Source organism: Oryctolagus cuniculus, chromosome 5, assembly GCF_964237555.1.
Source record: "Oryctolagus cuniculus chromosome 5, mOryCun1.1, whole genome shotgun sequence".
Taxonomy (NCBI): domain Eukaryota; kingdom Metazoa; phylum Chordata; class Mammalia; order Lagomorpha; family Leporidae; genus Oryctolagus; species Oryctolagus cuniculus.
The window spans coordinates 163732365-163745079 of record NC_091436.1 but is presented as its reverse complement, the minus strand read 5'-3'; the positions used below and the strand labels follow the sequence as shown (position 1 = coordinate 163745079).

Here is a 12715-nt window from a genome sequence, read left to right as displayed (position 1 = left end):
CAGCCCCTGCATTTCCTAAGTCAACTTTAAAACCAAAACACTTGCATTTTTTTTAAAAAAAGAATCTGTTGTGGCTCGGTGGGTTAAGTTGCTGCCTGCGACGCCAGCATCCTCTATCAGAGCTCTGGTTCGAGTCCCGGCTGCTCCACTTCCCATCCAGCTCCCTGCTCATGTGCCTGGAAAGGCAGCAGAGGGTGGCCCAAGTCCCTGGGCCTGTGCCCACGTGGGAGACCACAATGGAGTTCCTGGTTCCTGGCTCCTGGCTCCTGGCTTTGGCTGTTACAGTCATTTGGGGAATGAACCAGCAGATGGAAGATCTCTCTCTCTCTCTCTCTCTCTCTCTCTGATATTCTGCCTTTCAAATACATAAAAATACACCTTATTAAAAAATAAAACTGAGTAGCTTCCCCCACTCCGCTTTGGGTAACTCACTTTATGTCCCTGTTATCTGCTCCCTGCCCAGCTTCTGCAACCCTAGGGAGCTCAAGTTGCAAACCCGAGGCTGGGAGAACCACGAGCCGCCCCCACGAGGCGCTGAGAGAGGAGGCACTTTCCCACGGTCACGCAGCCCTGCACCCTGTTCCACTGAGGGTCGCCTCTCTCACTGGCTGGGAGGCCGGCAGACGCCCATTCCTAATCGGTTCTCTATTTAAAAAGCGGAAGTGGACGGTTCACGTGTTAGGATCTCAAGATGCAACTAACAAAAGGGGAAGCAGAAATCTGAAGAGAGGCGGTCCCAAGCGCCTGCGAGGGGCGGCGGCTGGGGGCTGCCTGTCCATCCGGGGCCGTGCACCAGTGACCCACAGTGACCGCGGCCGGGACACATCCTGATCCCTCGCGTGGCCGCCTGGGTGCCTGTGCTCCCGCCCTGCGGGACAGCCCTGCTCCCCGCCTCCTGCCAGCGGCTGTGGGGGAGAGGCAAAGAGCAGAAGGCAGCGCAGTGGAGCCCGGCTTGGCAAAGGCAGCTGCGCGCGGCTTCGGGGCGGAGGCATGGCGAGGATCGGGTGGGGAGAAGAGGGGCGCGGGGGTGGGGGGGCGCAGTACAGCGGGAGGAGGAGGAGGGGCCTGGGAGAGGAGAGAAAGGGTTGCTGCTGTCCTGTCCCCGCGGGGACACGGCCCCGGCCTTGTGAAGACGGGGGCGGGGGATCCTGCCTCGGTTTACCCACCGGAAAACTACCCAACCAGCAGGTTGGAAAGGCAGGGCGTGCTGAAGCAACCAGGACGGCCCAGGGGGCCGGCCACGCGTGCACAAAGACAAGCGGTGACCTGCTCTCCTCGCAGGCAGCCTGACTCCAGTGACTCGGAACCACGCGCCTCCCACGTGCGGGGCTCCCCCCGAGACGCACCGGGATGGCCATGACCTCACCGACCCTGGCTCCCTCCCGTCAACGCCTCTGCGGGGCCCAGCTTCCCCACAGCCGCACAGGTGCACAGAAAACATCACCGGGTCCGCGGCCGCCCACGCCACTGCGGGCGCCACCCACGGGGCAGCCCACTGCGCTCCTGGCGCCGGGCAAACAAGGGGTGGCTGGGGAGAGGACACGGACTCCTCAAGGCCCGTGGACGCTGGTGGCCCGGGGCTGTCATCACCCACGTGCCCGGGACGCGTCCTTGGCCATGGACCTGCTCTGGCCTGGTGGGGGCAGGGGTGACTGCGGAGATGCCAGGAGCTATGGTGGGGGGGTGGGGGGGCGGTGTGGAAACCGGGAGTTTAGCCAAAGCGACAGCCCTCCGACACCTGGAAATCCAGCGAGCAGGAGGCTCCCGGCTGATGACTGCGACGCGCGCCCCCACCCCTGCAGGTGTGCAGGGTGGCGCCGGCCCACGCTGTCCTTTCTCTCTACCGAGCCGGGGGTAGGCCTGGGGTCCGGCCAGGCGGAGGAGGGCCTCTCCGCAGAGCGAGCCTGTGGAGGCGGAGTCAGGTGCGGATCCAGGTGGGCACCACGCCCACCGCGGGGTCTGAGGGCAGGGCGGTGCGTGGTTGAGAGAGGCCCGGGGGCCTTTCCCGCCTGCCTCAATTCTCACGATGACCTTAACCAGCTCTCCAGCGGCGCCTCCTTGTAGAGGCCAGGGAGAGCGGCGGAGGCTGTGCAGTAGCTGGGGGGCCGGGGCTTGAACTTGGGACTCCTCCGAGGCCCCTCCCTGACGCCCGGCAGCAGGCCCAGCAGGCGGCCCCTCTGCACCTCTGCACCTCTGCACCTGCTGCTGCGGGGGGCGGGCGGAACAGCGACCACAAAGGCCACTGCCTGGGCGGGGAGCCGGCAGCAGAGCAGGGGCGCCGGACCCACCGCGGGCCAGGCTCCTGCTGAGGGTGTGGGGGCAGGAAACCGGCCGGTTTCAGCTGGCACCGGCTGGGGTCGCCCCTCCTCCTGTCGTTCCGGGGGTGTGGGGAGAGGGCCCTGCACTTCCTGGTTTTGTTTCTGCTCCCTTAAGGGGACCTCGGCGCTGGGGGCGGGGCCCCGGCCCGGCCTCCAAGGCCTGCGGAAGCCTATAGTGAGGACCCCAGAACCAAAGGCTTCGTTTCAGAGCGCGGGGTGGGGGTGGGGGGGACAGGATGCCAGGCAGACGGGGCGAGGGCAGACCCCAGGGTTCTAAAGCAATGCGTGTTCTAACAGGGGAAGGGAGAGAGGCAGGGACAGACTGGGTGGGATGTCCGCCCAGCCTGGTTTCAGGGCAAGGAGCAAGGTGGGAGGAGACATGAGGGCAGGGCCGCTCTGGCCTGCGAGAACCCGCCCTGGGGTCGTCTCCGCCTGCTGCCCACTGAGGAGTCGAAAGCTTCCAGAGAAACCAAATGAAGTGGCTGAATCCTCTAGACCCTCTCGTTAGCATTCATCCCTCTCCCACCTCCCTCCCCCCTGCCCTGCATCCCTGCTCCTTCTGCCTCCATATCTCCAGTCTCCCCCTGCGACCTCTCCCTGTTCACTTAGCCCCACTTTCCTCTTGTCAGGAATGTAGACCTGATGGCTGGAGCTCAGGCAGCTAGTTTGGCCTATCCCATATATGCCTGAGCTGGCTGACGTATCTCTTAGCATCTGCTGGCTATCACTGGCAAATCTCTAAGATCGCCTGACACCAACCACGTTCTTGTAGGCCACGGGGGTTTAGATTTGTTTTTAAGGGAGGCTCACTGAGTTCCAGACCATCTTGCAACACTTCTCCGGCTTGGCTGGGCTGGGCCTATTGTGGCCAATGATCCTGGTGCCTTGTGTTGCTCCCAGGCACAACCCAGCAGCACACTGCTCCACACCTTGCATGACAGGCCTCTCACCTCCTGCCCGAAGGCTTCCTTGTCTGCTCAAGAGAAGGACCCCACAGACCTACTCTCCCACGAGGCACACGTTGCCTGTACCGGCCACTCAGCCGCACCAGCTGCCCCCCCCCCCCCCCGGTACCCTGGGGTCTGGCCTGCTCCAGCAGGAGTAGCCAGGCGGTGCCAGCTCTGAGTGTGAACTCCTGCTGCCTTTGACCAATGGGAGACCTGACCGGGCAAGCCTGGCCCCTCCCACGTTCACTGCCACCAGCCCCAGCAGCCCTGTCTGGGGACATCCCCGGGGGCTGAACAGTTAGCTGAGGGGGAGGGCATTTGGTTTCTGTCATTCTTTTTTTTTTTTTTGACAGGCAGAGTGGACAGTGAGAGAGAGTGACAAAGAGAAAGGTCTTCCTTTGCCGTTGGTTCACCCTCCAATGGCCGCCGCGGCCGGCGCACCATGCTGATCTGAAGGCAGCAGCCAGGTGCTTCTCCTGGTCTCCCATGGGGTGCAGGACCCAAGCACTTGGGCCATACTCCACTGCACTCCCTGGCCACAGCAGAGAGCTGGCCTGGAAGAGGGGCAACCGGGACAGAATCCGGCGCCCCGACCGGGACTAGAACCCGGTGTGCCGGCGCCGCAGGCGGAGGATTAGCCTGTTGAGCTGCGGGGCCGGCCTGTCATTCTTTTTAAGTCGATGAATGAGCTACGGTTCATGCACAGACAGCACGGTGCGGACTTTGGAGCGCAGGGTGATACGTCCACACACCTCGTGCAGCAATCAACCTGGGACATTCGCAGCGTATTGCACATGCTGTTCTGACTATGAGGACACATTTGCATGCATCATTGTATGCGATCCACACCTGCAGCATTCGTCACCTGTCCTGGGACCAGGAGTGGTGAGAGGGACACTCGGGCGTCGGCAGCTCACGCCCCCTGTGTGTTCCAGGCTCCACCCAGGAGCTCCTGATGAGCCATCGGGATGGCTATGAATGACATCGCCGTGACTGGAGTCTGTTCCCCAAGGGTGTCAGGGAAGGAAGGGAAGGGAGAGCCCAGACCCCCCTCCAGGAGGAACCTGGGGCCACGAGCCTGGTGCTGAGGAGGCTGGCGCGCTGGGGCGCCTGCGGCTCACGGGGGCCCTTTGCAGATGGAGGGAGGGCCAGTGAGGCCGGAGCCCCGAGATCTCCCTGGGAAGGACTCCCTCCCTCTGAACCCATCTCCTCTCGGGGCTGCCTTCCAGCTCAGCGTGGAGATCTAAAGGGGACCAGCGATGGGCCCGCGGGAGGGGGAGGGGGAGGGGGAGGAAGAGGAGGGAGGAATGTCCAACTTCCTGTTCAGGGAAGCCCAGGCACCCAGTGGGAAGGGAAGGGTGGGGTGTGGGTGTGGGTAGGGCACAGGACAATAGCTCAGTTGTTGTTGCACAAGGCACACCCTCATTTCTTTTGAGCCAGAAATCCACCCTCAGAGGTGCACCCCGGAAGGCAGAACAAGGCGCCTGGCTGCCCAGGAGCCAGCCCCGCCCTCCCAGCCATGAGCATGGGCCAGGGCCTGCGAGTGGCCTTCTAAAGATCCGGGTCCTCTTCGTCCAACTCTTTGTCTCTCCAGCAGCAGCAAAGGCCCACGGCCAAAGTGTTTGTGTGTTGCCGGTTTACAAAATCAACCGCGGCTGTGGCGCAGCAGGTTAAGCCACTGCCTGTGACACCAGCATCCCAGAGGAGCACCAGTTAGAGTCCCAGCTGCTCCGCTTCTGATCCAGCTCCCTGCTACTGTGCCTGGGAAAGCTGCAGAGGATGGCCCAAGTGCTTGGGCCCCTGCACCCACGTGGGAGACCCAGATGGAGTTCCAGGCTCCTGGCTCCTGCCTGGCCCAGCCCTGCCCACGGCAGCCATCTGGGGAGTGAACCAGCAGATGGAAGATCTCTCTCTCTCCCTCTCTCTCTCCCTCTCTCTCTCTCTCTGTCTCTCTTGCAAATCAGTGAAATAAATCTCTAAAACAAATCAGTACGGCTCTTCGTCTGTCTCGGACACACATTTGTATTTGTTTGTCTCAGAGGCAAAAGGAAACACTATATACAGAAGACAACATGTTGTCGGGCACTTCCACAGCTCCCGACATGAACCAGGCGCCAGGTTTGTGTGAGGGGCGAGAAGTTTCCATATGGAGGCCTCAGGCACCTGCTTGACCAAGAAAATGCAGACAGCAGCCAGCGCTGGTGGTTACTTGAGCAGGGTTCTCACTGCTTTCGCGTCTTCAAGGCAGAGCTGGGAGCCCTGCGGGTTCCTTGGCCCTGAGGTCAGGGACGTGGAGATGGCACACCTGTGCCCTGACGTCAGACTTACGGGTGGGATCCTGCTGCGATCCAGGGGTTCATCCTCGCCGAGTCTTCGTGTCTTATTCCATCGATGGGCGTTGGCGCTACACCTACTGCATGCCGTTGCTATGCACCAAGTGTTTACTAGCGCCCAGCAAGCACCACAGAATAGGGCGGTGAAGATGCACACGGCATCGCCTCCTGAGTGTTCCAGGTACAGACACCGACACTCAGAGACTGTGCACACCTCAGAACAGTAGAGGCAACCCCAGAGCCTGGACCCCTGGCGCATGGCCTCGTGGGTTTTACAATTTTTTAAAATTTTAGGTACTTTCTTACTGCATCAATCAAAGACATCTGTTCTTTGGCCCAGATAAAAGACGTACATGCACCCAGACATACCCAGCGTATGTGAAGTCCAAGATGAGAAGCCCCAGCGCCCTGGGGGTCAGGTCTGCCTCCTGGGCCAATGTGTAAACAGCTTGGTTTTTTCAAAGTCGTCGACGCACATCCAGGGGCGCCCACGTACAACGTTCTCGCTCCTGCACCGTGAGGATCTGGCTCCCTCTTCTCCTGGCCTTTCCCACGTGTGGGTTTCCTGGGCATAAAGAATAAAAATAGGGAAAGTTTGTGTGAGCCTTGCTAATTTTTAAACAATGACTTATTTGAAAGTGGTAGCTTTGGGACCCGCAAGGAGGGAAGGCCTACACTTCCGGGAATGGAGAAGTCCCTACCTGTACTTCCGGGGAAGAAAGTCCTTGTCAAGGTCCCTGCGGGTGCCTAAAGGTCAACCAGTGAGGATCAGACCCGCCTCAACCTTTAACCCCCATGCCCTGAATCTATAAAAGGAGCTCTCCCAAGCTCTGACGCGCGACTTCCCCGGCCCCCCAGCTCTGTTGCTCTGTTGGGACGGGGGAACCTCGTCCGGGAGCGGAACCCCAATAAAAGCCTGTGAATTAATCGATTCATCTGCCTGGGAAGACTTGTTACGCACCGGACACCTTGCAGAAAGGTACAGCTGGGGAGAGAGGGAGAGAGAGGGCACTTCCATTTACTGGTTCACTCTCCAAATGACTGTATCAGCTGGGGCTGGGCCAGGCTGAAGCCGGGAGCCTTAAACTCCACGCAGGTCTCCCATGTGTGTGGCAGGGACCCAAGCCCTCCAGCCATCTTCTGCTGTTTTCCTAGACACATTAGCAGGGAGCTGGACTTGAACCAGCATCCATATGGGATGCTGGGTACCGCAGGCGGTGCCTTAACCCACTGCTCCACAACGCTGGCCCCAGCCGTGCTCTGTAGACCAGCTCCAAAGTCCTCATCAATGAGATGGTTCATTCATTTACACAGAAGGGGAGAAAAGAAACATCCAAGAAAATGTGAAATATTGAAAAAACGAAACATATGTTGTCGGAAAGAATTAAGGAAAGAAAAAGTAGTGCACATCGCCCGAGTGCTCCGCGGTGGCTCCACCTTCCTTCCTTCCAGCAAGTGTTAGACCCTCGGAGTGAGGATGCTAACACGTCGAGAGGCACACCCCAAAGACTCAGAGTCCAGACCGGCTGATGCAAAAGCAAGAGGATTTATTCGGCATCTGTGCAGACGGGCCTCCTGAACTCGGGAGTCCAGAGAGCGCCCCCAGCACAGAGCCACACGGTTTATATACCCGCAGCGACCAATCAAAAGCACTATAGAGTCCATGCACACAGCAGTCCAATCCGCGAGCTGATCATGTGAAGGGCATGCGTCTTCTATCCAATCAGCTACGGGGTCACATGGAGGCATGCACCTCGTCGCCATTTTGTTGTTTACTTCTTTAGCAGTTCCTTTCCCTGTCAGCGCTATCTTGTTCACCCTGAGGGGGACGACGTCTCGCTCCCTTTTGTTCCCCTGGAGGGAGAGCAGCATCCCGCTTCCCGCACCGTTATCTGAGTATTAGGAGGTATACAAACTGGGTTAGGTCTTAGCACAGCCAGGCACAAGTGTCGCAGCTAGCTAAGCATAGGGTCCCTTATTTTTATAGCTGCGCCTAATTTTAGCTTTGGGGGAAAGAATTTAGGGCTATAATTTTTAAACTTTAATTTTATTTGGGGCAAAGGTGACTTCTTGTTTTTAATGGTATTGGCTTAGGTCACTCCATCTTGGTTTGATTTTTAAGGTTCTTCACAAGCATGCACCAAGCATTTAGGCCCCGTGCAAGCTCCCCACCTCCCACTCATCAGACCCTCCTGCAGGCAGCAGCCTCACACGGGGAAGAAGACCAAGAGGCCCCTGCCCTCGCGGGTCTCCATTCTCAAAGTCCGGTCCTAGTTTGCCGCGTGCTCACTGCACGAGGGTCTCTGGTCGCCTCTTACTGCCTCCCATCTCCCACTCCAGGGAGCAGTCCCGGACTGACCAGCGCTCCTTCACCCATGCTCACAGATTCACACGTTCCTCTGGGGAGACCAAGGCACAACAAAATCGGATGGAAATAAAAGGAGACTTCCAGCAGAAAGAACCATGACCACAGCAATAGCTACACCCACAGTCATGGTCAAAACAGCCCAAGTTCTGGCCAGTGCCGCAGCTCACTAGGCTAATCCTCTGCCTTGCGGCGCCGACACACTGGGTTCTAGTCCCGGTCGGGGCGCCGGATTCTGTCCCGGTTGCCCCTCTTCCAGGCCAGCTCTCTGCTGTGGCCAGGGAGTGCAGTGGAGGATGGCCCAGGTGCTTGGGCCCTGCACCCCATGGGAGACCAGGAGAAGCACCTGGCTCCTGGCTCCTGCCATCGGATCAGCGCAGTGCGCCGGCCACAGCGTGCCGGCCATGGCGGCCATTGGAGGGTGAACCAATGGCAAAGGAAGACCTTTCTCTCTCATTCTCTCTCTCTCTCTCACTGTCCACTCTGCCTGTCAAAAAAAAAAAAAAAAAAAAAAAAAACAAAAAACAAACAAACAAAACAAAAAACAAAAAAAAAAAAAAAACAGCCCAAGTTCAAGTCGCAAATGCAACTCAGATCACTAACTGGTCCCACCTGCCATCACCCTGCCCCCAAACTGTAGCTTATCGCCGGCAACAAGGGCTCCCGTGGAGGGGGCACCCAGTTACGCTGAGTCTAACACTCTCGTCTTGGGAAAGTGTTTGGAAATAGTACAGTGGCGTCTGTTGGTTGGTTTTCTTAGGGGAAACCTCAATTCGACCCTAAGATCTGAGACGAAAATGGGATTCCTCCATCCTCCCCGTGTCCTGGGATCGTGAGCAACCTTGGCTCTCCAAACACGCACAGGTCAGAGGGCGACCAGGTCCTTTGCTGTGAGTAGCACAATACCGCAGAGGGGAAGCTGTCCAAGAGCTGGGAAGCGCTTTGGCTGGAAGCGGCTCTCCGGGGGCTGTGGCCTGTTTCAGAACTGGATGCCCTCACCAGCGCCTTCTCTGGGTCCCGGCCCCAGGTGGTCACCTCAGAGCAACTGGAGCAGGCGACGCCAGCCAGCAGCTCCTGCAAACACAGGGACGGAGCGTGATGGGGGAATGTCCCCTGCTATACAGAGTCACTCGTCTCTGTCACCTCCCACATCACTCATCCTTCAGCTCGCACGGCCTCCACGGAACGCAAAAGTCGTCGGAGACCCAGGGCCCAGTGTGTCCCAGTCCCTGCTAATAGTCCCCGCTGGATGTGTGCCCTGGGCAGCGTGTTGTTAAGGACTTGGGAAAGCACTGCAGAAAACACAGGAGAAGCCTGCTGAACTGTGTTTACTGCTTTTTCTGGGGTTACTGGACCACGGAACTCTTTTTTGCCCTAAAACTCATTAGTATCTCCTGGCATCTTTGAGACATTGTTGGCAAATATTGAATCCGGATTCTCTCTCTCTCTCCTTTCTCAATATCTCAGTAGAACTTCCCTAGATTGCAAAGGATGCACAGTGTTGACTGAGTGAGTGAACTGATGGGCAAATGAATGAGTGACTCAGTGGGTGCACTGCTAGGCCGTACACACGCTAGTGGAAGCCACCCTCCCTCTCCCGCGTGTCACGATGTCCATCTAGGAGTGAGGAAAAACCTCCTGGAAATGCTGGATCCCCAGTGCCGCAACCACCCAGGAGTCCAGCCAGCCTGAAGGGGCTTTGTACCAGTGCACAGACACGGGGCAGGCAGGGGAGGCACCCCACCCCAGGGTTTAACGTGCGGTCGTGTCTCCCTTACGCTTTGTCAGGGAAGGGAAGCTGAAAATCCTGACAAGCTAGGCCGTCGGGTTGGGTCTGATCCTCTAACAAAAAGGCATCTGATGATTTTATAGTACAGGGGGAAGAAGGTGTGCTTCAGGTCCTCGGGCTCTCGTTCAAAACCCCTGGGACGAGGGCCGGCGCTGCGGCAGCGCTGTGGAGTAGCGGGTAAAGCCACTGCCTGTAGTGCCGACATTTCATACGAACGCCGGTTCCTGGCGGCTCCTCTCCCGTTCTGGCTCTCTGCTGTGTCCTGGGAAAGCAGCAGGAAAATGCTCCAAGTGCTTGGGCCCCTGCACCCACCTGGGAGACCCAGAAGAAACTTCGGGCTCCTGGCTTTGGATCAACTCAGCTCTGTCTGTTGTGGCCATTTGGGGAATGAACCAATGGATAGAAGACCTCTCTTTCTCTCTCTGCCTCAGCCTTTCAAATAAAAAAATAAATCTTAAAAAAAAAAAAAAAAACTGGGCTAGGTGTGTTACAGAATTCAGGCTGTTTCCGATTTAGAAAGATAACTCGGTACATACATCATACATCAGGGAGCTCCACTCCCAAGGGACCCAGTGCACTGCCCCTTATTCACATGTTATATATCTGCCTGAATCAGAAGTGGGATCAATAAAACCTATAGTTTCAAATCAGCTCAGCTCGGATTTTTCTACCCAAACAGTATCAAATAACACTAAACATTTTTTTAAAAAAAGATTTATTTATTTGAAAGGCAGAGTTACAGAGAGGCAAAGGCAGAGAGAGAGAGATTCCATCTGCTGGTTCACTCTCCAAATGGCCACCAACGGCCAGATCTGGGCCAATCAGAAGCCAGAAGCCTGGAGCTTCGTCCGGGTCTCCCACTTGGGTGGCAGGGGCCCAAGCGCTTGGGCCACCTTCTACTGTTTTCCCAGGCCATCAGCAGAGAAGTGTAGCAGCTGGGACTCAAACTAGCACCCATATGGGATGCTGGCACCACAGGCGGAGGATTAACCTGCTGCACCACAATGTCAGCCTCCCCAAGTGTTTTTGAAGCACCCCCACTTTTTTTTTTACATTGAAGAACTTCCAGTTGTTCAACCATAATGAGGAGTGACCTGAGAGAGGGGCTTTCCATGGCAAAAGGTTGAGGAACATCCAGGGAGTGACCCACCAATACATTCCCAAAGTCACTGCACTACTACCTTCTGGGCCGAATTTAAGTTTCAGCATGTATTTTTTCCTGAAGACTTATTTATTTATTTGAAAGGCAGACTGAGAGTGAGAGAGAGAGAGAGAGAGAGAGAGAGAGAGAGAGACTCTTACATTCTTACATCTGCTGGTTCACTCCCCGAATGGCCACAACAGCCAGGGCTGAACCAGGCCAAAGCCAGGAGCCTGGAACTCCATGCTGGTCTCCCACGAGGGTGGCAGGGACCCACGTCCTTGAACATCTGCTTTCCCAGGCGCGTTCCTGGGGAGCTGGATCAGAAATGGAGTACATGGAACTGGAACCATCGCTCCAGGATGGAATGCTGGCACGGCAAACATCTTAACCTACTGCACCACAACGCTGGCCCTCAGTCAAATAGTTTTTAATGAGCCAGCTACAATGATATAATAAGTTCTCATTAACTCAAACATCATTCTTTTTGACTTCTGACTTTTTGGGCTTTGGGTTTAACCTGGGAATAAAGGTTAAGCATCCGTAGATTATCTCCAGCTGCAATTTTAAAGGGGCCTACACATTTCTCAGATAATGGCAGGTGTCCCAGCTTCAAAAGTGGCTGCGGCTACCCATCTAGTACACCTCTGCAGTATGAAACTGGAGGACTCTGCCCCATAAAATAGCTGTGGTTTATTAAAGCAAAGGTTTTTTTTCAAGATGTATTCATTTATTTGAAAGGTGGATTACAGAGAGGGAGGGCGCATGTGTGCACACACTTGGTAGAGAGAGAGAGAGAGAGAGAGAGAGAGAGAGAGGCCCAGCACTCAGAACTCCATTAAAGTCTCCCATGTGGGTGCGGGGGCCCAAGGACTTGGGCCATCTTTCTCTGCTTTTCCAGGCACAGTAGCAGGGAGCTGCATAGGAAATGGAGCAGCCAAGAAATGAACAGGCACCCATATAGGATGCCAGCGTCGCAGGCAGCAGCTTAACCCGGTGTGCCACAACACCGGTCCCTACCCAAGCAAAATTGAGTCACCAAGATTGTATCTTCTCTCCGTCACGTCTCTGGTCCATCGGCAAAGAGATGCAGAGATTTTGCAAAACTGTGGTGCGGCGAAGATGCTTAGTTGATGCCTTTACTTCCGGCACAACTGCATCTGCCTCATCCTAGTCACCACGGCTTCCAAAGCTCCACAGACACAGGGCAATCCCCTGCGGCCTGCGTAATCCACGTCTGGGCTTACAAAGCCCTCAAGGGCAGCCATTCAGCCCCAAGTCCCCAGATAATAGGCCAATTATATTATGCTCCCGGAGACCTCATCTCACCAGGCCACTGGGGCTTAAACAGTCTCGAGAAGGGAATTTCCTAAACTTCAGGCCCAGCTGGGGATCTGGGACAATGAGTTCCTCTCCATTAATCCTTAATTCCCGAACATGCCAGGGGAGCGAGTCGCGCGCGCGTGAGCTTCTCTCTGACTCTTCAGCCGCAAGCAGCGAAGGGGCCGGCAGCTGCTGCAGGAAGCGATCCCCCTGACCATGGCCACCTGCGTCCGGCTCCCAGCTGCCACTTGGTCCTAGCAGCTTGGAGGTGGCAGCCAGGTTAACCCAAAGGGTCACAGGCAGAAGAAGGGGCAGCCCCGGCCTGCAGGGCAACCCACGGGGAGGAAAATCAGAGGCAGGCGGCTCCCAGGGCCGGCAACTTGGGGCGGGGCGGGGGGGGATGCATAGGACAAGGAAGAGCAGGGGGTGTTGGGTGTGGGTGGGGGAAGGCCCCTGTGAAAGCACCCTCTGGAGGCAGCCTACAGAGCTTCAGAACCGG

General features: G+C 57.0%; 1 long non-coding RNA gene across 1 annotated transcript in view; it reads right to left on the bottom strand.

Annotated features, from left to right (window-relative positions):
* Positions 1-5263: 5263 nt before the first annotated feature.
* The window catches only part of LOC138849838 (uncharacterized), a 171779-nt gene continuing 164327 nt past the window's right edge, over positions 5264-12715 (bottom strand). Inside the window, exon 4 of the long non-coding RNA XR_011389056.1 lies at positions 5264-6163. This is a non-coding gene — a long non-coding RNA (uncharacterized lncRNA). The remainder of the gene's footprint in view (positions 6164-12715) is intronic.